General features: G+C 37.5%; 1 protein-coding gene across 4 annotated transcripts in view; it reads left to right on the top strand.

Moving 5' to 3' along the window:
- The first annotated feature begins 11,175 nt into the window (after positions 1-11,175).
- NIPBL (NIPBL cohesin loading factor) overlaps positions 11,176-23,579 on the top strand; it is a 139,575-nt gene continuing 127,171 nt past the window's right edge. For all 4 annotated transcript variants that reach the window (XM_014875485.2, XM_014875486.2, XM_014875482.2 and 1 more), the window contains exon 1: positions 11,176-11,315. The gene's annotated coding sequence lies outside the window, so the exon portion shown is untranslated. The remainder of the gene's footprint in view (positions 11,316-23,579) is intronic.

The following is a 23,579-nucleotide window of genomic DNA, read 5'->3' as shown; positions in this document are numbered from 1 at the left end:
CCCCCCCCCCCCTCAGTTTACCCAATCACTATTTAAACATTGTCACACATTTCCACAACAATGCGAAGAAGACATGTTGGGTAACTATATCAGATGGCATTTAAGGTCGTTTTGCGCGTGGGCGGTGGCTGCCCCCACTTCACAACGCCTGTATGAGGTGTGTTCACTACCCGGAGCTGCCCGCGGTGCTCCAGCGCAGCAGACCCCAGGCAGGATCCCACCCCGCCTCCCGACAGGCAGATTCTTTGGGATCGGCAGGGAAGGGGTTAAACGCGGAGCCGCGGCGCCTGGAACTCGGCGGACTGTTCCATTACCTCGAGAGGGGGGACACACTTACACATTGCTAATTATTCGCTCTCCGATAATGTTGAGACTCGAAAAGGAAAGCTATAAGCAGTCTTTATAAAGTATGAGAAGCAGGTCTGAGAGTTAAAACAGGTGAACCTGAAGTAAAATCCTGAGGGCACCTCTGTCTTTTCTCCTGCGTGGGCAAGTTGCGCTCAGCCCGGTCTGAGGGAGGAGGCGAGGCGGCACCCCGGTAGCGTGTTTGGGGTTCGCAGGGCGCTTTAGGAGTTTTAGATACACTTTAATTTCTCCTTTTAGCATGGCTACAGTTTTCCTCTTCACTGGCTGCTTGTAACAGGCCTCGTTTGCCTAAGCGGGACAGGGAGGAGAGGAGGAAGGGCGGGCAGGGAAGCGGTGACGGCAGGAGGGTTGTGAGGTGACAAAGGCGCGGGAAGCGGCCGGGACAGCCCGGGTTGCTGCTTGGTCAGAGGGTCAGTGGCTTTCTTTAGTTCAAATAATGATAGAATCGGTCGCCTTCGCTGGCTGAACCCAGCGGAAGAGGTGTGACAAACAGGTTTGGGAGTCCTGAGCGTAAACGCGAGTATCTTGGCCAGATTTCACAGGCGGTGTTCGAAACCCGGGGCTGAGATCCGCCCCAGGCGGTTCGGGAGCAGGCAGAAGGCGTCCTCGGACATCTGCTGGCAACAGTGCTTTGGAGTGACTTAGAGACATTGTCTGTGTTCTTTAGGATCGATTCAATATGTCAGTATAGGGAAAAAAATCGCCTTTTTTTTTTGCTGTTAATGGTAAGAATTAAGAAAGTGAGGAACTGGGCTCTTAGGTCTGCGCCTTGACAGAAGGAAACTGAGGGTACTTCAAGTCTTATAAAGGATTTGGTTTAAAAGCAGCTATTAGTGATAGAGTGCTTTCCATCATACTAAAAATATTTCTGTGGAATCATAAACATGGGCAGTGCTTCCCAGGCAACTATAAAATGCAAATCCCACTTCCTTTGAGAAACTCTGAAACTTAAAAGTAGATCAAACCCACAGAGTATTAACAAATTTAGAGTTTACAATGAGGGAATAGGAGGGGAATTGTCTTCGAAAAGCCAAATTAATTTTTGTAGCATATTTTCTTCTGTATTATTTATAAGAAGATTTCTTGTATGCCTAATTATTCTACAATACCAGCTGAGCAGTATTGTTTCAGTAAAACTGTGGTAACACAGTATAGATGGAGAAGCCAAGTATTTCAGAGAAATGTGTGAGAGATTGAACTACATTATAACCTGGGTCCCTCTGGAGTGCAACAGTGAAACAGCACAAGGAAGTGTGCTTTAATCATTATTCCTGCACTGTTTGGTTTGTTTGGCTTTTTTGTTTTGTTTTGTTGGGGGCTTTTTATGACTAAATAAGGATCTCTGTACACTAGACTGGCACTAGCAATCCAGAACCTTTCCTAAGCTCTATTACTAAAAATAGCATTTAATTAAAAACTTGCAATATGTCTTTACAATCAAAGGGAATTGTATATGCTGGAGAAAATTTATTGTGTTAATAATACTGTAAATTTTTGCTTGGCACAAAGAGAGTTCTAAGAGCTTGTCCTTTAAATTTCTGCAGATGGATCCCCCCCATCCCACCCCCCATATTCCTAAGGGAAATAATTAAATATTATTCTACAGCTACCTAAATTGTAGTTGTATTCCTATAACCAAGTTATTACAGCTCTATAACTTCCCTGAAATTACATGTGAAATTTTCTATTTCAGGCATTTTGACAGCAGTAAATAGCATTTTGAATGAAATTTTTGGGAACTGGACAGATTATATCTATTACATGTGAAGAACACCAGCCATAAAGAAGTCTCATATAGACATCTCTGAACTGCTTTTAGAAGAGGGTAAAGCTGGTAGAGGCCTGGTAAGAAAATCTTCATTTAAATATACACAATTTTATTGTTGGGAGGGAAGATTATTAAAGGAGTGAGAAGGAGGAAGAAGGTGCAACTGCTGAAGTTAATCAGTTTGGTAGATCTTGAATGCTCAGCTGTTACACAGTTTTATAATAACTTCATAACACCATGAAGGTTGCAGGAATGATGTGTAACACAATGTCCATTGTAATGAAACAAACCTCACAGCCAGGCGATCAGACATGTATGTGACACCCCTTCCCCTGTAGGCCATGTTATATCTTTAAGTTAATCATCAATAGTAAAAGAATACCAAGGATTTTTCCTCAGTTTTCAAGTTCTAGATGGTATTTGTGAGAAGATGTAAAAAATAAGGGGACAATAAGGATGTAATGACTAACTGTAAAATAAAACACACTTCCCAGTCAGAATTCAGATGGACTAGAAACAACTGCATTTACCTTTATAAATCTAGTTTTAACACCAAAACAAACTCTCTAAACATCTATCACTAATTTTTTAGGTGATCAATTTTTCATGAAATTTAATTCTTAAGGAAAGCTGAGATATGGGTAACAAGTACTTCTGAACATTATGAGGCAACATCCAAATTTAGCAGTATGTGAAGTTATTCACAGACAATCATAAATGCAGCAGAACATCTACAGTTTTAAATAAAAAAAAAATGCATTCACAATTCAGACAAATCACTCACATTTAGACAGCAGTCTAAATAAAATTTAGTGTGAAAAAAATGTAAAAAAGGAAAGATCATATTTTCAGGTCTACACACATATAACAGTTTTTGTGACAGTTTTTCATGTAAGTACTTTTTGTGGTATCCTATAATTTAAACAGAAATTTATAGCATGGCTTTTGCAAATAATCTCTTTGCCAGCAGATTATCCCTTATTTAACTGAACTTTTTATCCAAACATAATTCAATCACAAATTCCTTTTCTACAGTATTAAAATTGCATATGCACCAAAGTCAGTTTATCATTCACTTTCTACTCTTATAGTGCACTTTTCTTTTGCCTCTCTGGGCATTTGGCTATTCTGTAAACATGATTTATTAAAAAAAAATAAACCCAGTAAGATCATTTTTAATCAAGACATTCTCTTTTTAAGCCAGTGATTCTTTAAGTGAAGCAGATACAGATTAACAGCATGGATTATTTTGCCAATGAAGAAAAATCAAAATAGGAAAATAAAGAAAGTAAGAGCTTTTATATGCTGCCTCTAACCTTTGGGAGCAAGTAAGAAGGAAACAATCAAAAACATTAGGGAAAACACAGCTTAATGGCAGAGAAAAGATAAACATTGCCCAAGGAAATGCAGGAGGGAAAAAAGCACTTTAACCAGAGGAGAATAATCACTGGTGTAGCCTGGAATAAACAAAAGACTTTCTTACGTCTGGAAATAAGAGCAAACAGCAATGGAAGGTATGATAGTAATGAGTAAGTTTAGGAAAAAGTCTAGTGAATGAAAGTATATAGAGTATTTGTGGTGCATATGCACATATTTTCCTGACAGGGAATTGCGTATTTTGAATGCTGCCAGGTTATTGTACTTTATGGATCTATTTAGAAGGCAACTGTCTTTAAAATTGGCAATGTATTCTTACTTAATTTGACTTGATTAATGCAGTGTCTCTGCTCAGAAAAAATAGATGGCATCAGATGTTTTGATGCACTCTGTTTTTAAAGATTGTGTGTACATTCTTTTCCTCTGAAACCATGTGAATGTTTCACTCAAAGTCTCAGCTCCTTTTTGGTTGATAGTCATCTTGAATCTCTCTTGCTCTGCTTTTCTTACAGCTACATTCCCAGCAATTGCTCAGGCCTGAATGGGTTTCTGTGTCTTCTCTGCATCTGTTTCTATGGCATTTTACATCTTTTTTTCTCACACATGCCTATCCTCAAATATCTAACAAAACATGTGCCAAACACATGTGTCTTTGTTTTTGGTGGTGACATGCACCCATGTTCTTCTGGAAACTGGTTCTTTTTTTCCAGAAAGTTAAGCTACTTCTTACAGTGATGTTGAAGAGCACTGCCTATGACAATTAGCTGTAATATATTTTATCTAACAGCAATTTTAAGGATAATAAATGAATAAGACCACATTAATAAATTGAACCCAGCATGGAAGACATACACGCATAAGCACAGATGTACAGATCACAGCCTCCTCAGGAGAGTCATTGTATAATTTTTCATATGAGTACTTGCACTAGACTGCAATCAACAGTAGAAAAAGTTGGCAAACCTACAAAATGTACAATAATAATTCAAAACTACAAATTAACAATGCACACACAGTGCACACTAGCCGTCTTCCATTATCCTCACGATTTTAAAATTATTTCCACTTACCTATAAGCTTTAAGGAAACTGCTTATGCTTAGTGTGTTATTTCTCCAAATGTATACCTCTGAGGCAAAAATTTTCTATGGTGCGCTTCTTCTATAAGATGAATTACGTTTAAGAAACCTGAGGAAGCTGAGCATGTATTTTAAAATAGTGGGAGGATAAATGTGAACATCAAAAACTGGAATTTAATACATCAAGATCCAGAAAAGGACATTTTTCATAAATAAATCATTTTGATGTGATTTTAAAGCTGTATCATCTAGACAGAGACATATATTCGTATTTAATTTGAGCTTCTCCAGGTCAACAGCTCAGTTTTCTGGGCCAATTATTGTCCCTGTCAAAAGTTCAAACAAAAATTTTAAAAAGTCTTTGTGCTTCAGAATGCACAGTATTGCAAGTTTTTGAGAAATTGAATCAGTGACAAATTTATACTGCTTTCTGGTTCACTAATGGAGCACTCACACATCTTCTAAAGTCCTGACAAAATAGATGCACTACTATTTGTTCCTGTGGCCATGCTGAGAAGCCAATTTCCAGCACATGTCCAACTAAATTAAAAAAAAAAAAAAAAAAGGAAAAAGAAAATAAGTTAAAAATTGAATCCTCAGCATTCAGAAAATAACAGATGATGTTTTATTTTCTGTTCTAATCTTAAAAATCAATAAATTACACTTCAGAAGTAATTTGCATTACAAACTGATGTTGACAGTCATAACCCAAAGGAGTGCAAAAGTTACTTGTTCTTATTTCATTTTATTGCACTATGTTTTCTCTTCCCCATCTCACTGTAACATCCTTTCATGAAGGCCACAGGACATCTAAACCAAGAAGAACATCTGCTACAGGTTAGAAGTCTGGTTTAGACACTGTAGGACTTTTTAAAATGTCTTCATATGAACATATATCTAAATTTATAGCCAAATTTAAATCCACTTTCTTTTATCAGGTTTCTGGATAAATATACAGTCATTAATTGCTTGAATAAAGAAATAATTAGAAATGTGATTGTGATTTATCCCTAGATGGGGAACCATAGCTTCTTACCTTCCTTTTGGCAAAGCACTTTGAGAAAATTGCTTTAGATGTGTATAAAATGTAACATAAATGGAACATGCATGGACGTTGTAAATAATCTGTCTAAAAATTGCATATTAAAGTGTTTGAACAGACCTTGGCACAGACACAAAGCATGGCAGCTTGCAGCTTCCCAAACAATTTCTGTGCACAGTTTAGGCGTTAGTGTTAACCATGAGCCACTCTCAATGGGCAAATCATGCATGTGACTATAGAAGAATAGAAGGGTCAAACGTGGAATTTTTGTCATACATGGAATTATGTGGCTACAAGCTCTAATGCCAGAGAACAGTTCCGGCATGTTTTACCTGATACTTACATGTAACCATTTCATGCTTTGGCTGAGGATAGTTAACACTTCTGAAGAACAGGAAAGTTTTCCAAGGAAGCAGTTTTTAAAGGCCTGAGCCCAAAAGGCTTTTTAAAACATACATTATATAGGTAAGCATATCTCTGTTTTAAATCTTTTTTTGGCAACTTGATTAAAAATTGAATGGTAAGGCACGTTATGATATTCTCATTTTTTTTAAATGCATACAAGTATGACTTTCAGCTGAATAAAACAGCCCTTAAGGCGAATTTTTAACTTCAGTCTTGCCAGAAGATGAATGTCCACATTTATGTGCTGGCCTGTGAAGTTCTATATTGATTTAGCTTTACTTCTTAGTAAGTGGAGAAAGAAAAAAAATAAAAGCCTGAAAGTTTTTATATTTCTGTCCTAAAATTTCCCATAGTGGGCCTCAACAAGAGTCTTGTAGGAAACTGAAGAGTATTTCTTATGTGGCTAACATGACAGTAAGTTGTCCTCCCAGTGCCTAGACAAATCAAGACAAGTAACAGGATAGTTATATAATGCTCAAAAAGGAGAAAAAAAAAACCAGGAAAATCACAGAATCACAGCAGGTATCAGGAATGATACCTGCTTCCTTTCTGAAGTTCAGCAATGGTGAGAAAAGAGCCTAAAACACATTGTTTGCCAAATTTCAGATTACCTTCAAGGGCAGTGTGCAACTGAATGATTCATCTTCCCTAAAAAATCAACTCTTTTTATGGCCCCGATGTAACAATTCTGGGACAGTCTACTTGTCCAACAGTCTATTACTGGCTTTTTTTCAATTATATGTGTCTTATTATTATGCATGTTTTATAGTCTAAATTACATGTTTTCATTTTCTTTATTTTAACTTTGTTCAGAATCCCTAATGCTTTGCATAATCAAGAGCTTACTTTAACATTCAAATGAAAGTACCACAGTCTTGTCTTCTGTCATTTTTTCTCCACAGAAATATTATTATACATTTTAATACATATGCCTGCCATAGAATTAGTATTGTGTACAAACAGAAGCTCATTCTTAACATGGTAGAGACAAGGCAAGTTTGTCTCTTAGAATGAAAAAGTACCATTTAATTTCATACTAAATTCTTGTTAATCAATTAAGCTACATAATTAGAAGAAAAAAAAAAATTAACTCCATCTGGCTTACCAGGAAAAAAAAATAAAAATCAATAGTCTCCATGAAGTTGTAAACTTAAAGCAAGTAACCATACAAATATTTGACTCCCCAGTTTACAGGCTTCCTTGACTTTTTATTTAACCTGTATCACTGAAAGTTTCATATTTAGGTTGATTGCTTTCCACAATGAATATTTTCCAGTCAATTAGTTATATGGTGCTATTATTTGTTCCTGTGAACTAAAGGCAATGCAAAGAATGTAACTGTATGACTTGTCATACAGCATTCATGATTAATTTCTTCCTAATCATTGTGTGGTACAGCCTTAACACCAGATTCTAAATAATTTGAGTACTTAAAATTAGGATAATAGCTATGATTGTGTTATGGTATTCAGATAACAAGCTCCCACTTTTTATAGGAAAGTTCTTTTCAATTATAGAGAGAGTATATAAAATATACAGTCATAATTTAAAAAATTATCTTACTAACATGTCATGATTATTTTAAAAATCTACCTAGAAATAGATATACTGTAGTATGGGTAATATATATACCTGTAAATTACTAAGAGGCAAACAGGATGCACAGTATTTGTGCATCACATAAAAACTTAAAATGACAGGTACCTGAATGTTACACTGGCCCTTAAAGAGACAAAACTGGTAAAAAGTAATGCATTTTTCATTCATTCTACAGAAAAGAAATCAAATTACAACAATCATATTCAAGAAAACATTGGTGCCAGGTGTATTTTTACTCCAGTATTACATGCTGTCCACAATTTATGAAGCTGAATAACGACATGTAGCAGTGAGGGAAGTGAACATCAGAGTGAAGAGGGCAAAGAGGTCTCTACTTTCAGCAGTGTACTCACAAATATTATCTTTGCATTTAGAAAGCTTATCTCAGTACACAGCAGCAGCAGTTGTAAACAGCAGCAAGAGACATACCTACAGCTTTCCATGTATTTTGTGAAAATTGCTTAAGTACTCTCTACATTAAAATCTTTAATTTCTGCCTTTTGAATTAAGATTCACTTTGAAGAGCAAGCAACGAGTCTGAGAGTAACAGACTGTATAAATAGCTTACATTTATGGGAACTCAGTCGTTTGTTTTGAGCAAAAGATGCATTTGCCCTTGACATCAAAGGGACCAAGATTAGGTTCTAAAGCTTTTCCCTGAAACTTGCAGTTCATTTTCTGGACTACATAGGTGTGGATCTGTCAGGGGAATTCAGAGAACTCTGCCCTTCTCCACACTACTACCAGCTTTGTTCATGCAGCGTATGCTCCTTAGTGTGCTACAGTCATGGTTGCATGGCTGCATAGCTCCTCCCATACAGATTAGGGCTATCCCCACCCCATGACTAAGGCCTGGAACAGAAATAAGGTTTAAAGGCTTTTGCAGTAGTTATCAGGTGATCTGAAATACTTGATTTATCACTTTTCTGGTCATTTCAGGCATAATGACATGAATCCTGTGCATACTAAAGTGTTTTCAGGAATATAGTGAGCCTCCATTCTGCAACAGACTGCTGTGAGTGAGCTTTTGAAGCAGAATACAAGGAACCACTTGTCTGAATGCAGCCAAAGAATTCGATCTTTCATTTTAAAAAGTGGAATAAAAATATTTAATTTCCCTTAAGGAAAATAAAATACTGATTTGCCCATGTATCTTATACATAACCTTCTAAAAGAACTAATGGCTTAAATTAGTTGTTCTCTTGTGCAGGTAATGCCGCGTAGTATTCAAGTAAAAAAGCCATTTCTACAAGTTCTTTTAGTTGAATGGTATTTTAAAAGCATTAAATGGTCTAGTGATATTCTCACTGAAACCATAATCAAATAGGTGTTGTGCCTGACCATGATGTTTGTAAAGTATAAAACATATTTGGCATTTGAAAATTAAAATTCCAATGTTCTGTATTTTATTTACATATTAATTCACCAACTAAGAAAAAAATCATTATTTAAATCATTACAAAAATCACAGGAAGATTCCATCAATATGAATTGGTAACAAGCACTTAGAAGTAGACTGAAATAATATTCCTGAGCTTCATAATTTTAGAATTACATTTTCTTGAGAATTCATAGATGTATAAGTACACATATATATGGTACGTGAACTCCAGATAGGTAGTTCATTAAATTATATTTCCAAGACAACGTAGTTTTCCCCTTGACTTACAGAGTTGCAATGTATTAAATTAAGTGCAAAGACTTAAGGACACACTTCATTTGCAACGCCAATTATTTCTCTTTATTTCAAATGGATAACTTCAAGTTATAAATGCATAAACAACAAAGGATTGGGACCTTTTCTATCAACTTGAAACAAAGGTCTGTAATACATTTTTTTCAGAACCCAGTTAACTCTGTTAATATGTGCCATTAGATAATACTATTTCCACTACTGAATTACCGTATGTTCCAGTGCCATCTTCATTTCTGTACTCTTAAACAAAAACAAATAGACTTATAAACCAAACTTTGATTCATCCCAAATTACGAATTTTGTAGTAGTTTAAGCTTGAGAGAGCTATTTGAAATCCGTATTAAAGACAGAGCACTATTCAAAAAATCCTAAGCATTAGAGAGATCCAGGTGCACTGGTGCAAGATTTTATCCCTTTGTGCAAATAACATTCATCCAGAGCTGAAAGGGTGTGTTTATATGTCACAGGGTATTTACAGCTGTGTCCAGCTGATTCCTGAAGTCGACAGACAAGCAGTGCTTCCTCTAGAAATGAAAGGATTTTTGTCCAAGTACTGAGCAGCAAAACGACATTAAGTGAGTACTAAAAGACATAGTTAATTCATGGGATATAAATGCTTCTTCATTATGATCCTGCACTATGATTATTCAGTTTTACCTGTACAGAGGAACACCAGAAAGTCTTTCAGATTAGGACATGCTTTTTCTCCAAACGCTCCTTCACAACACACAATTAAAATATTTCCAGTAAATCTGATGGCGGTGGAGCCTCAGCCTCAAGCGAAGGACATTTCACCTGAACATCACTATTTTCCCCAGTGCTCGTCCAAAAAGCCCGTTTTTGAAAGCTATTCCCGTTCCGTATGTCCATCTGGAAATCCCTCGCCCCGGCAATGCTTTGAGCATCGGGTGTTTCGGTTCCTGCGGCGCGGCCTCTCACTTCCACAGAGAAAGGGCATGAGCGGCGACAGTAACTCCAGCGAGTGTCCCACCCGCAGGGGTGCCGCCTTTGAGGGTTCAGTTTAAGGCCCCTTTCCAGGTCTGCCTCCTGAGAGGCATCATTTTGCAGTCCTCCTCCTCGTTCTCCCCATCATGCTAAGGGCGGACAAAAATAAATACCAACGGTCCCTTCTTCATAAATCCTCAGCGCAGGCTTAAGCGTAAGCTTCAGTCTTGTTCAGCGCACCAAAAGGCAGAGGGAAGGGGGGAAACAAAAAAAAGAAAAAAAAAGAAAGCCGTGCAGCAGCCGGAGGGGTGTGGAAGGGAGAGCAGCTACGCAGTGGAGGCTCTGTCGGGAGAGGCGAGGCAAGGGAGCCCCTCCAGCTGCAGCGGCGGAAGCGGCGCTGGTGGAGCCAGGGAGCGACCGGGCGAGGAGGAGGCAGTGGAGGGAAGGGGGAGGTTGCTGGTGTTTGGCGCCGGTGGAGGGAGTCATTCCTGCCGCTGCACTTCCGGTCGGCATTTTGTTCTGAGAGGGAGCGAGAGACACACACAGGATCCTTCCCCCTCCTCCTCCTCGCCCTTCTCTCCCCCTGCCCCCCCGCTCGGTACCGACTCACCGTGCCCAAGCCGCCCCTCCCCGCCCTCCTGCGCTCGCACTCTCGGAGGGAGCGGCGGCGGCGGCGGCCCCTTGGCAGCGCTGCCCCTCGGCCACCCTCCGCTCTCTCCGGCTCGGAGCGCGGCTCGGAACCGGTTCGGCGCGGCGCGGCCCGGCCCGTGTTGATGTTGTGAAGCAGGCTCGGGGGGAAGGGATTTGCCTCGGCCGCACACCCCCCGGCTCTACATGTTCGCTGCACTGAGGAGGAGACGGAAGAGGAGCCAGCCCCCCTCCCGGCCCGGATTATTGTTGTTATATTATCTCCCCTCCTCCTCCTGCTCGGCGGCGGCGGCGGCCCAGCGGCGGCGGCGGCTCCTCTGAGGAGGGAGGGGGGCGGATTTCTCTCCCCCTCTCTCGGATTCTCGTTGGATTCAGACGCCGATTTGCTCAGGTAATCCCCCCTCCTTGTCTCCCCTTCCCCTCCCTGCCCTCTCCAGCAGCGGGCCGGGCCTCTCAGCCCAGCGGCCCAGCGCTGCCGGGAGCAGAGGGGATTAGCTGTTATCCAGGGTAGAGGGGAGTAAGTGGCAACCGGAGGTGTTTATTTCGCAGCCCCCCTTCCTACTCGGTTGGGTCTGGCGGAAGAGGTTGGTTTGTGCCGGGCTGCCGGGAGGCCCAGGCCCGGCGGAGGGCGCAGGCCCGCCGGCCAGCGCCTTTACTCCAGCTCGGGGATTAGAAAGGCGAAGCGGCTTCTCAGTGACAGGCCTCAACCCGAAAAGAGCTGAAGGAGGAGGAGGAAACAATGCAATTAGTCGCAAATGTGTACTGATCCTTTGCCATATTTACAACTTCACCTAGGGCAAGGAAGGAGGGTCCCAGCGCAGACAGCCCTCTGAAATGGGCCAGGAGTAAGTGGAGGCATAGGGGAGGAGAGACAATGTAAATAGTCAGGAACAAAAATGCCACTTCTCTTTGCTCTTACCTTGTTCTTCTAACCAAGTGTGTTCTGAACATTCAAAAGTTTAAATGCTTTTGGTTTTATAATCTGCAGACGTTTCATTTCTAAATAACATTATTGATCAGTATGTTAATGACTTAGTATATTTATAGCATAAAATAGTGCTTGAAGGATGGTTGACACAACACCGACACCTGCAGACCCAGGAAATACAGATAGGCAAGCATATTGGATCAGGTACTCCACACAATTTAGGTGTCTGTGTGCTGTATACATTACACTAATATATGTTAAAAGAAGAAATACCATTTTCTGCTTCTAACAAACGGAAAATAGGCAAGGGATCATGTGTAAAGTGCTGCATTTATGACATTTAAGGGACCAAGGTGAAGATGAGATCTTAACCAAAGTACTTGAGAATCAAATGTAAATTTATTTAAGTGAAATGTGAAAAATGCTTAAAAAGTGTCATCTTTTCTTGTCAGGCTATATAACTTTGAGATCCCGAGGTTGTTATTGGCTGTTTGTGTCCATGATGTTTGAATATGTAATTAGGTGTCATTTTTACAGGTCAAATGTGTTTTGAAAATGACTGTGTATTACTCTCAGGTCTTTTTAAGTGCATGGTAGCTGATTTGCAACAAAGTAAATCTTGGACTTATAAGTAATAGAGTTTTGAGTGTTGCTAAAAACTCAGGCACATTTAAACAAACACCCTGTGAACTTATAAAAATACTTCTACAGAAATTACATAGTTGCAGGAAATGTTAAGATTCAAAGTTTTCATCCTTGTAGAAAGGAATTTTGTTAGAGGCAAACGATTATTGGTATTACATAATTTGTTAAATTTTCAGCAGGTTTTTTAGTTGTTCAGGTAGATTTGTTGTTCTAATACATGGTTATTGTATCTAATAGAGTAACTTTCTGAGCTTTGTGTTCAGAGTCTTGTAAATAAAACTGTGCCTCCCGCATGCCCTGATACATGTTTAAAGGAGTGAAGTTAATATAGCTGTCACGTAGAAGGCGTGTTTTTAATGCTGTAAATCCGTGTAGTAGTCAGTAGCGTGTCCGTGATTTGTATTGGTCAGGGAGCAGTTTGAATTTTAAAAAGCCAGAAGATCCTGCTGAGCCCCAATCCCGGCCTCCCTTCCTCCCACTAATCTCCCATTCCTGTCTTTGTGCTGCCTGGTCCTGTTAGACACTGTTTGCAACAGGGCCTCAGGCCTACGTGCGTGGAGAGGAACCATTTACAGTTCGAAAAAGCAGCTTTTTATTTTTAAACTTTGTGAAGTGCAGAGGGAGCCACTAGTCGTCTCTAAGTGTCCCCACCTCGGTGTGTAACAGCGGAATTGCTGTTTGCTTTTGCCCCGTAGCGTGCGTGGAGACCGAGTGTAACTCTGCTTCACAGGAAAGAAAGGACTGTGCAGAAGTAGTTGTAGTTCTTGGGTAGTTTTCATCATCAGGAAGCGACATTACAGCCCTAGCGTTTCTTTCGTCTCTGTTTCAGGCAGCTGCCGTTCTAAGAAGAATGTGTTTGTTAAGCTAACAGTTGTGAACTTTTCTGACTGATTTTTCATTTAAGAAGGTTTGCTTTAAATATTCTAGATATGAGCAGGAAATGAGCTGCTGTAGTTACACAGTTCCTGTCAAGTTTATCTTGCCAGGGTTGTGTGGTTGTGTTTACAGCACTTTTTTTTTTAGATTTTTTTTTTTTTTTTTTTTTTTTTTTAGGTTTTTTTTTTTTTTTAATTGGAGCGGATGCACTTTTCTGGAATGAAAAATGCGTGTATTTGTAAAGGGAAATGGAAGGTGTTGTCTATTTTTATTTGTAATTAGGTTTTTGGATTTGTTCTCATGAGCTGTATGTGGTTAATCTTGAATTAGTTGCTTAATCACAGTTTATATAGTTTTTTCAGAAATATTTAAAGTTAAAATATTTATAAGAGGACTTATATTTCTTTTGGGTTGCATATTTTAGCATATTTAAGAATGTGTATGTGCGCATGTGTGAAGCAGGCCTGTGGCACTTTCATACTACTTTTTCCTTGATGTTAGGAGCTTCTACTGATCCAATATTTATCACAGCAGCTAGCTGTTTAAGGACAATGTATTTATTTTGATGTTATAGAAATACAAAATTAATTATTCTCAAGATGTTAGTTGCAACTATTATTTTATCAAAAAGGAAAATGCTTTTTTCTGCATTTTATTTTGTATTTTTGGCTGCTTTGTACATTTTGAATTTACTTCTGTACAGGTTGGTTTTTTTCTCTCAACTTCTTGAATATTTTACCTAAAGTTATTACAACAGAAATCTCTTCCTGAAGTCTTTTGCTGTTGATTCAAACTGGTTTTATACTATTTAAAAATCAAGACATAGGAACAGGCATGGCAGTAAAATACTAATTTTTTAAAAAATTTGCAATGTGTAAGTTTTGACTTAGAAGCGACAGACAGGATCAGAGAAGCAACATTACATACCTAAGTGCTTTTGAAGATCCTCATTCTACTTAAGAGCACAGATACTCCTTGAAACCTTATGCTTGAGACTCCATGTACATAAATGTTCATACAACTCTTCTTGCAGAATCAAGGCCATAGATAGTGATAACTTTAGGGCAGAAGCTTTTTGTTTGTTTGTGTTGTTGTGTTAGTGTAATTATTAAGGTAATATAACTTTAATCCTAAGTGTTTAATGTATATAGCCCTCTACACTATAAATAAACTATATTTTGGAGGATACTAGGTGAAAAATACGAATTGATTTGAGCTAGAGATCCTATTCCTATTTTCATATGTTCAGTGACAACTGGACTTTCAGGTCTATTATATTACAAAGTGTTCTACTAATATCGAATTTATATTAACATTTCATAAAAATTGCACAAGACATATGAAGTTTCTGGAAAATTGCTGTAACTAGAGAAAAAAAATGTACTTCTATCCTGAATATCTAGACCTAGGAAAGAAATCAAGTCTTCAAATTCACAACTTTATGATTTCTAGAAATTATGTTACAGGAGTGTGTAATATTAGTGAATGTGTGTAATTTGGATAACAACTATGGGCATATTAATCAGAAAAATATGAGTAATGTTTAGAATTCGTTGACTGGTGGTGTGAGGCAGGTCATCTGGCTTTAGGGTAGTTATTTAGTATCACAAAACACTAAGAATATATAACATTTGGAAGAATGGCCATTTCGGCATTGTACCACTTATTTTTGATCTTGTTTTTCATTTGCCTTTATTAGAAGTAGTTCAGGTTAGGTTAGCTTCTGATTTTAACACATCAGCAGTAATGAGCACTCAGTGGCAGAGAGATACCTGCAAGGAAATGCTTGAAATTGGTTATACCTGTGTGTTGTTGCTAATAACTCTGTACAATAATGATCCTTTTTAATAATAAAATGGAAGTATTCTTGAAATTAAGAAAACAAGTGTTTAACAGTTGCAAAGACCTTAATATAATTAATCTACACTTATATTTTTATTTTCTTTGTATGGCAAACATACTTCTTAGTAGCTGGTCCTGACCACCAAAGTAGGTGTGAAAAAAGTGCTTTACATTGACGTGTATGACACCTCATGATTAAGGAAATAGTGTTTGAGGAGATTGTGCAGGAACTGTGATTTGTGTTTCACTTCCTGTCCTTACTGTTAACCATGAAAAATCTCCCCAGCAAAGGGAGGGAAGAAAGGATTTTGGCCCAACTGTATATGGAAACTAAAAGGGATTCCAGTCGGTTTCAACATGGTTGTTGATACTATATTTTAAGGTGATTACCTGGTCTACACAAAAAACTTCAAAAGAATGTAAGTGTCCAAGACCAGTTTTCATGTTGGTGTTATAAACCGTGCTAGAAAAAGTTACTTTTATGGCCTTTAGAATTTGTAGCAGTTTTAAGTGTAAGTGATCAGAAATCTCAGATTATATTTATATGAGTAGATAATTTTTCATTTTATTGCTGTGGTTTGATTTGAAGCACTTTGGTTTTTGTAGCAGTGTGTATGTGCAGACATGCAATGCATTTTAGAGGAGCAGTGACAGAAAGCGCTAGGCTGCAAAATAAGGGAGTCCTATAAGGAAACAACAGACTGAGGAGCTGGGCCTTTAACTATGCCACAGTATTCAACCCTACCCTCAGTTCAGTGCCTCATGCAATGCATGGGAAATGCCAGTTGACCACCATACTCTTACAGCCTGGTTTATATACTTATCACTTAGTGTGTAGTGTGCTGCCTTATTACCTGCCATGTACATCCCAGTCCTTCAGGAAGGGTGAAGTGTTTTCATATTTTAATTTGTAGAGTTATCTCAAAATAGGGTGCTTTGCAGATGATGGAGAGCTTTGTTTTTGCACATCTGTAAAATATTTCTTCAATTTTATTGATGAAAGGCTGAAACTGAATCAAAATACTGAATTTTAAAAGCTTGTAAATCTTATCTATTGTGACATGCTTTACTCTTCAGATTTTTAAAGTTACTTTACAACACTTAGGAAGTTCATAACATTGTTTTTGTTGGCCTTATTTTTGGTCATATGTGTTCTACACTTCAACTTGTTGGGCTCATTGTTTCTCCTCCTGAATCCCTAGGAAGTATAGAATGGGTTTTCACTGAAGGCCTTAAACATCTATTAAATTTCAACTCTTTTGATCATGCCAACAATTGGGAAAAAACCAACTTCCTGTCCTGAGAACCTGAAAAAGAATCACTATCTATCTCTTAAAGCTTGAAGAGAGAACAGGATAGATTTTTAACTCAAATCCCCAAGTAATTACAAGGTGAGGCTACAATATTGAACACAGAGATACAAAATGTTACTGTTACACTCTAGGATTGCTAGTTTCTGTTTGAAGGTATCCTAAGCATTGGATTGGGATTCTTGGGGGTAAAACTCTGACTCTTGAACTGATAATTGTTGCACTTGATGTTGAGTGCTTGAATGTCCATCTCGACACCCAGTGGTCAGTTGTCACTAAGTCTGTTAGTGAAGCAAGGTTATTCTGAGATGTAATATAAGTGCATTCCTAGCAAGAAAATTGCTTCGAGAATGTAGGAAGTCCAGGCCCCAATGTGTAATTGTATCAGGCACAGAAGTTCTTGAACTTTTTTCTTCCTTCATGGCTTTTTGTATCATGCTCAAAGCATGGCTCAGGGGCTGAGAGTACATTAGGGAACAAGCAGAATAAGTAGCACTTTATGCTTATTAACTTATTTCCTTTATGTCTTTACTTGTGAAGGTATTCTGTGAGAGATGTTTGTGAAGATTTTTTCTTAGTTTGTTTTGATTTTTTTTTTAAGAGTTGGTTTTCATAAATGTCAGTTTTCGGCAAAAGATGTATTGAATGTGAAACTTCTCAGTGAATTGGTTTTATTAACTGTGTTTTATTCAAATTCCTTAGTAGGAAAGTGTTATGTTCCACATAAGGCACTTCTTACTTTGTAAGTTTGTGTTCCATGACATATATGTCATGTGCTGTATATGGGGCAGTGATCCTGTGAATAATAAGCAATGGTATGTGATCGTTTAATCAATGACTATCAATGCACAAGGAACTAAAATATAGGTATAAGCAACCATAATTCTGACATTTCTTAATACTTCAATGCTTGTTTTTGTACTACTAACCCTTTTTCTCTCTTTTTTTTCCCCCCTCAAGCTCGCTGAATAACAAATATATGTCTGTGATAATGCAGTCTCTATCTCCCATGTTTGAACTTAGTCTTTCCTCTGTGTTGACCTCAGAAAGGATGAAGTTGCAAACACTGTCTCTGTAATTTTGTTTTCAAGTCTTATGACTAAATAAGACTGTCCACATTTCTTTCATGTTATTTTCCATTCAGATATGTTGCTTTCTCTTTTTCTTCAGGTTTGCTTTCTGGATATTGAGGATAGAAGGAAGAATTTAAAGGGCCCTCATCAGATGCTATGTACAGCAGCAGACTTTAAAAAAATTGCTATAGAAAAACCTGGGTTTTGTAGACTAAAAAGCTGGAAAATTTTGGATGATATTCTAATAAGACTGTGTCTTTGTGAGGATCTAAAAGCTTTGAGATTTTTTTACTTTGTTGTTTTATTTTTTCTGAAGGGAAGATTTAAAATCCTCTTGGTGATACGTTTGTTAAGTTTCTAGTTAAAACTAAGGTGATATAATCACTTTTTACTGTGTGGAAGCTAAATGTCCTTTTTTTTCCTTCTTTTGAAATCATGGAAAATGGAATTTTTTTCTGCTAGCATGTTCAGTAATGGTTGGCTCTTCCTGGCTGTTTCTTTTAAAAACTCATGTTGAGGTACAACCTGTAACATAGCACAACTTCATTTATCCTGTTAAAATTTGGCAGTTACAAGGATTTGAAGCATTGCTTAGCAGAGTTACTAGCTGACTTTAAGAATGCATGTTTCTCCTTGCATGTAGGTAGGACTAGTTCTCCTCTCAGTTCCCTGATTACTGATGTACTATTTAAAGGCTTTTTTTTTTTTTTTTAACTTCTGACTTTGCCAAACTTCAGTCATTTGGGCCAAAAGCTTCTATGTTGAGTGAATGCCCTTTATTGACTTATTCTCTGAATAGTGTTTGAAGTGAACATTGTTGACTATCTTCTACGGGTTGTGATAGAGAAAAAAAAATGTTTAAAAATTATTCCTGACCATTTCTTTCAAGCAATTGGAGCACTGCTGTTCTTTGGGAAAAGGAGTTTAGAATTTCATTGTGAGATGACTTTTTACATTAAGAATGTGCATTTTATTGCCGTTTGAAAATCTTTCAAAAGATTGGGTAAATTATTAGTGTCTAAAAAAATTAACTGACTTCTCTGATTGTCGACACTATTGTTGAAAAATTTTGTGTGCACAGCAGAACTTTCCTGAAAAGTTCTAAGCAGTGAAATAGATGTACAAACTCTTGGTTTTATGGTGTGTATTCTCAGCTTCTCCACAATACAGATTAATTTGAGTGTGTAAAAGACAAGAAATGAAATTGCGGGTGGAGGGAAGGGTGAGCATATGGAGAAGGCAGTGGGCTGGAACTGGGCTTACACGGATGGAGGGGGAATGGAGTTTAAAGGGTAAGAACTGGGAGAAAGCAGGAGCTTCCAAGTTCTTAAGGAGCAGGGCAACTCCTTAAGATGATCAACACATCTCCTGTGAAGACAGTCTGAGAGAATTCGAATTGTTCAGCCTGAAGAAAAGAAGGGTCTGGGGAGAGACTTCATAGCACCTTTCAGTGCCTAAGTGGGGCATTTCATGAAAGCTGGAGAGGGATCTTTTACAAGGACATGTAGTGCTGGGATAGCAGAGAATGGCTTTAAGATAACAGACGGAGGGTTTAGATTAGGTCTTAGGAAGGAATTTTTTACTGTGAGAGTGGTGAGACACTTAATATGTTACCCAGAAAAATTGTAGCTGTCCCATCCCTAGAGATGTTCAAGGCCAGGTTGGATGGGGTTAGTGGAAGGTGTATTTACCCGTGGCGGGAAGGATGACCTTTCAGGTTCCTTCCAACTCAGATTCATTCTATTGTTCTATGAAATAATGACTGTGCTGTAGTGACTGGATAAAAGAGCTGGTGGGGCAGCCCTTAAGAAAGATAAAGAAAAAGCTGTGAAACAGCCTTATCAAGAAGCCAAGGCAAAAAGATACCATGGATTTGCTTGCACAGTCAAGGAAAGTAGTTCAGGGATGGGAATGGATGGGGAAGTGTGTTCTGAGAGAGGCCAGAGAAGGGAAGGAGAAGAAATTGCCTGAGAAGCCAGAAATAGAAAACAAGGATTGGCTGGGCAAAGAAGCATTATTTCACACAGAGGAATTCATTGTTTGAATTGTCCTTTTTTTTTTTTTTTTTTTTTTTTTTTTTTTTTTTTTTTTTTTTTTTTATCCCTAAACTGAGAAAATTACTGTGGAAAAAAAAGGCTCAAAAATGTGGGCTACTTATTGTAAGAGCAAATAATAGGAGATTCTATAGTTCAGATTACCTGTGTAGGTACGTGTGCCACCTTTGTGAGTGCACTGTGGTACTCTTAAGTCTGTCATCCTTTTTTTACTGACAACAGGATGTCTGTTTCACTGATTGTATATAATAAGTTGAATTGTGGTTTTAATTTATTTTTTTTTAATACTACAGATTATATTAATGTCTCCCAAGTATTTACCTTAGATATTGTTGAATCTGCCTTGAGGAAGGGGATAAACTCTAGAGATTGCTTTCAGTCTTGTCTTTTATGATTAAACATTTTGATTTCTCTTTGGTGTTTAGTGTGTAGCCTTTCGCCTGAATTGTTTTGTGGAGCCCTGCTCCAGAGACAGAAGTCTTAATTTCATAAGCTTTTCCATGGCCTGTACTGGAATAATGCAATTCCACAATCGGGTTTTACAAATGCTTATTTTTGAAATGTTTTTGAGGGTAGTATGTAATCATGTAAGTTGAGTACTGAGATGAAGAAGCTGGTCTTTATTATCTTTGGAAGTCTAACTGGAACAAGTGTAGAACCTTAATTTTAAATTAACTGGCTCTTTTTTTTGCATCATGATTTGTATGGTAATAGTAGGACAGATTTTGTTAATTTTGGTTACAAGTATGACTAAGCAGTGCTTGTTCAAATTAGGCTTTGGAGCCTGCAGGATAAAAGGAACACAGAAATATTTACCATTGGTAATAAAAATAGAATGAGATTCCCAAGAGTGGCATTTTTCTGTTTCCTGCTATCTGATTTGAAGCCTCTTTCATATTTTCTCTGTTTTTACTTGGACTTGAAGTGTCATGTGTACAACAGACCTTACAGCCTTATGAATAGCCTCTGATGTTTTTCCAGAGCAGATCCCTCCTGTAAGCTGGAGGAAGATTGGGCCTGGGGGTGGCAGAGAAGTGTTACACAATTACATAATCCAAGGACTGTGTCAGAATTCTTGGAGGCAAGGGACATTTACTAACTTTTGATTGACTTTGCAAAGACTTTCAGCCTGTGATTTCCTATAAAAGTCTAGGAACTCTTGATTTGATACTCAGAAAAAGTAATGTTTTAGTATTTGTTGATACCAGCTTTTCAGTACTGAGTGTTCTGCTTTAGAGGATGTTTTTAAAGTCATGACTCTAACATTTTTAATTATAGGAGTTTTAACATACAGCTATGCATTTAATGTGACGCATTTCTAAGCATTGTCTTGTAAAATAGCTGTTAGAGTGCAATAAGTAAATTTTCAGTCTTGATTTCTACAGCATAAAAAGGAATTGGAGTGAGATCAAAACGGAACTTTGTTGTGATATTGTTGCTGAAAAGGTCAGCCCTTGAATGTCAGTCAAAAGTTTGAGATGTGTGAGATGCAAAATCGAACTTAGCTCCTGTGATGCCAAGTAAGGGATCCATATTGGTTAGTCGATAGAAAACACTTGGAGAGATTTTTACATCCTAGAGTTCAGTTTGAATCATTTTATTTGAAAATCATATTCTCTCCTCCTGTTTTTTTCCCTGTTCTAATTAATTTTCTTTGCACTGTGATGTAGTATTCCTTCAGCAGGAGGATAAGAGGATGGTCAACTCCCAATAAAACACAGAGCCAGTCAAAGACACTGATAGTGGCAAGTGCGTGTTTGAATGTCCTGCCACTGAGGAGGATTTCAGAGTCGGTCTGGTACCTCAAGCAGATATTCAATCTCTGTGCTTCTGAGACTTTAAATGAAGTGTTGGAGGCAGTGGCTAGTACGCAGTACCACGTAATCGATTTTCTATGTTAGGTATGTTCAAAGCATGTGTATGACTGGACTTTCTCTGAAGATCTTGGGTGTAAAACAGGTGTTGAGCTGCTTAGTTCTGACATATACTGAAGCAAGGTTGTAGGTGAACTTCTCTGGTGATAAGTTAGGTGACTAATGGCTTAGAGAGCTGTAGTAACACACTGCACTCTACAGTCACTACTATAAAAGATTATTTAGAGTTATGACTGCATATTTACTCACTGGAGTAATTCCCTCTGGCATTCTATCTAGCATGATGTAAAATTCAGTCATGTTATTTACAAAAATAAATAATTTATTTTTAGCATGGAAAATATAATTAAAATATTTGAAGAATTGAAATAAAAATGGAACTGTTTAAAGACTGTTTTGTCTGTAATTCACTAAATATCATTACATATACAAGCCGTCATACTACTGAAAAGTAAACATTCTCAGTTTTCACATCATACTATAATTTCAGCCCACAACCTGGAGAAAGAATAATGAGAACCATTTGTTTAATTTAGTGCTGTATTAAGTGCTTGCCTTGAATTGGTAGACTTCAGAATAGGAATTTTTTTTTTTTTTTGGTAAATGTTAGTGTTTATTCCTGACAAATCTTTTTTCTAGACTCAAAGTAGACATATGGTGTCCCGGAATTAAGCAAATTCCTTATCATGTCCTGATAAACAATTAGTCAGTGAAGTCTTATAAAAAGCTCTGTCAGTGGACTTCTTAGAATTGAACGCAAGTCTTGATAATCTGAAGTTATTGCATGCTCAGTTACAGTGAATGTTCAGTTGCATATATGTAGCAATTGCACGTAACTTGGGTTAATTTAAATCTGTTTCGTTACTGGCTAAGGAAAGTTGGATTAATTTGCATTTTTCATGGGCATTATGTACAGTAACTGAAAGTCAGCTGATGCACTGTTAACTAGAGAGTGTAATCGACTTGGACTAATCATTTTGCCCAAGTGTGGCTGACACTGTGTAGCCCTATGTAAAATCTGGGAGAGAACAGTATTTGTCTGAAACAAAAACATGGAAGGTCTACTATCTGCACCTATTTCTTGATACAGGAGTAAATCGGAACAAGTGCTTTGGGAAGGACAAATAAAATGAATGAAATCTTCATTGTAAAATACAGAAATTTTAAAATTCTGTTAGAAGATATCATAAAGTTTGTTGTAGATAGAGCAGATAAATGTGTTAAACAAGAATAGAAACATTGGTTTTATGATGGTGCTTACATGCTTATGCTATTTTGTAATGAATCAAACAAAAATTTAAAAATCTACATAACTATCGTTTTAAACGTGACCCTGTAGAAAGAGCATCAGTTACCGAAGACATTAAACTTGCTGTACAGAACTTAGGAGTTTTATTTGCAAATGACAGTTACCTTGATAGGAAGAATTCAGTTTAGTTTCGTGTGCATGATTATGGTTTATAAATATTCTGTAAATAAAGTTACATGCAGGTTCATTAATAAATAATGCTTTAAAATTATACTTTTGCAAATGGATTACTTTCAGTGGGTTTATGCAGGTATGATTACTTAAAATTTATATCAGTGTATTTGCTTCCTTAAATAAGAAGTAACAGGGACCTTAATGTTAGGGTATTCACATATAATAAAATATTTATTTAATGAGCTTATTATTGTAGTAAGTAGTGGGTGCACACAAGACAAAATAGCTATTTTTTCTTTACATAAAACATGATAAATTTTAGGCTAGATTTTCCATTAAGACTAACAATAGCTTTGTGATCCTGTTATAGTTACTTAGTATTGTTCTGTGGTTTTTGGTTTTTTTTCATAATCATTAAGTTTTTCGTGAGATGTTTGTACTTTGGGGGAATGAGGTGGGAGCGGGTTGTGGTCTGGAGTGCTAATTGCTGAAATGTAGTGGTGGGCTCCCAGTTGTGATTGCTTTGCAGTAACCATCTGAACGCAGTTTAATAAAAATAATAGTTTAATATATTCAGCACTCATTGATCTTTCTAACACACTTATAGGTGGTGTATTAATTAGCATCAGA

Source organism: Sturnus vulgaris, chromosome Z (genome assembly GCF_052056855.1).
Source record: "Sturnus vulgaris isolate bStuVul1 chromosome Z, bStuVul1.hap1, whole genome shotgun sequence".
NCBI lineage: Eukaryota > Metazoa > Chordata > Aves > Passeriformes > Sturnidae > Sturnus > Sturnus vulgaris.
The sequence above is the reverse complement of the archived record's forward strand: the minus strand, read 5'-3'. Positions and strand labels throughout refer to the sequence as shown.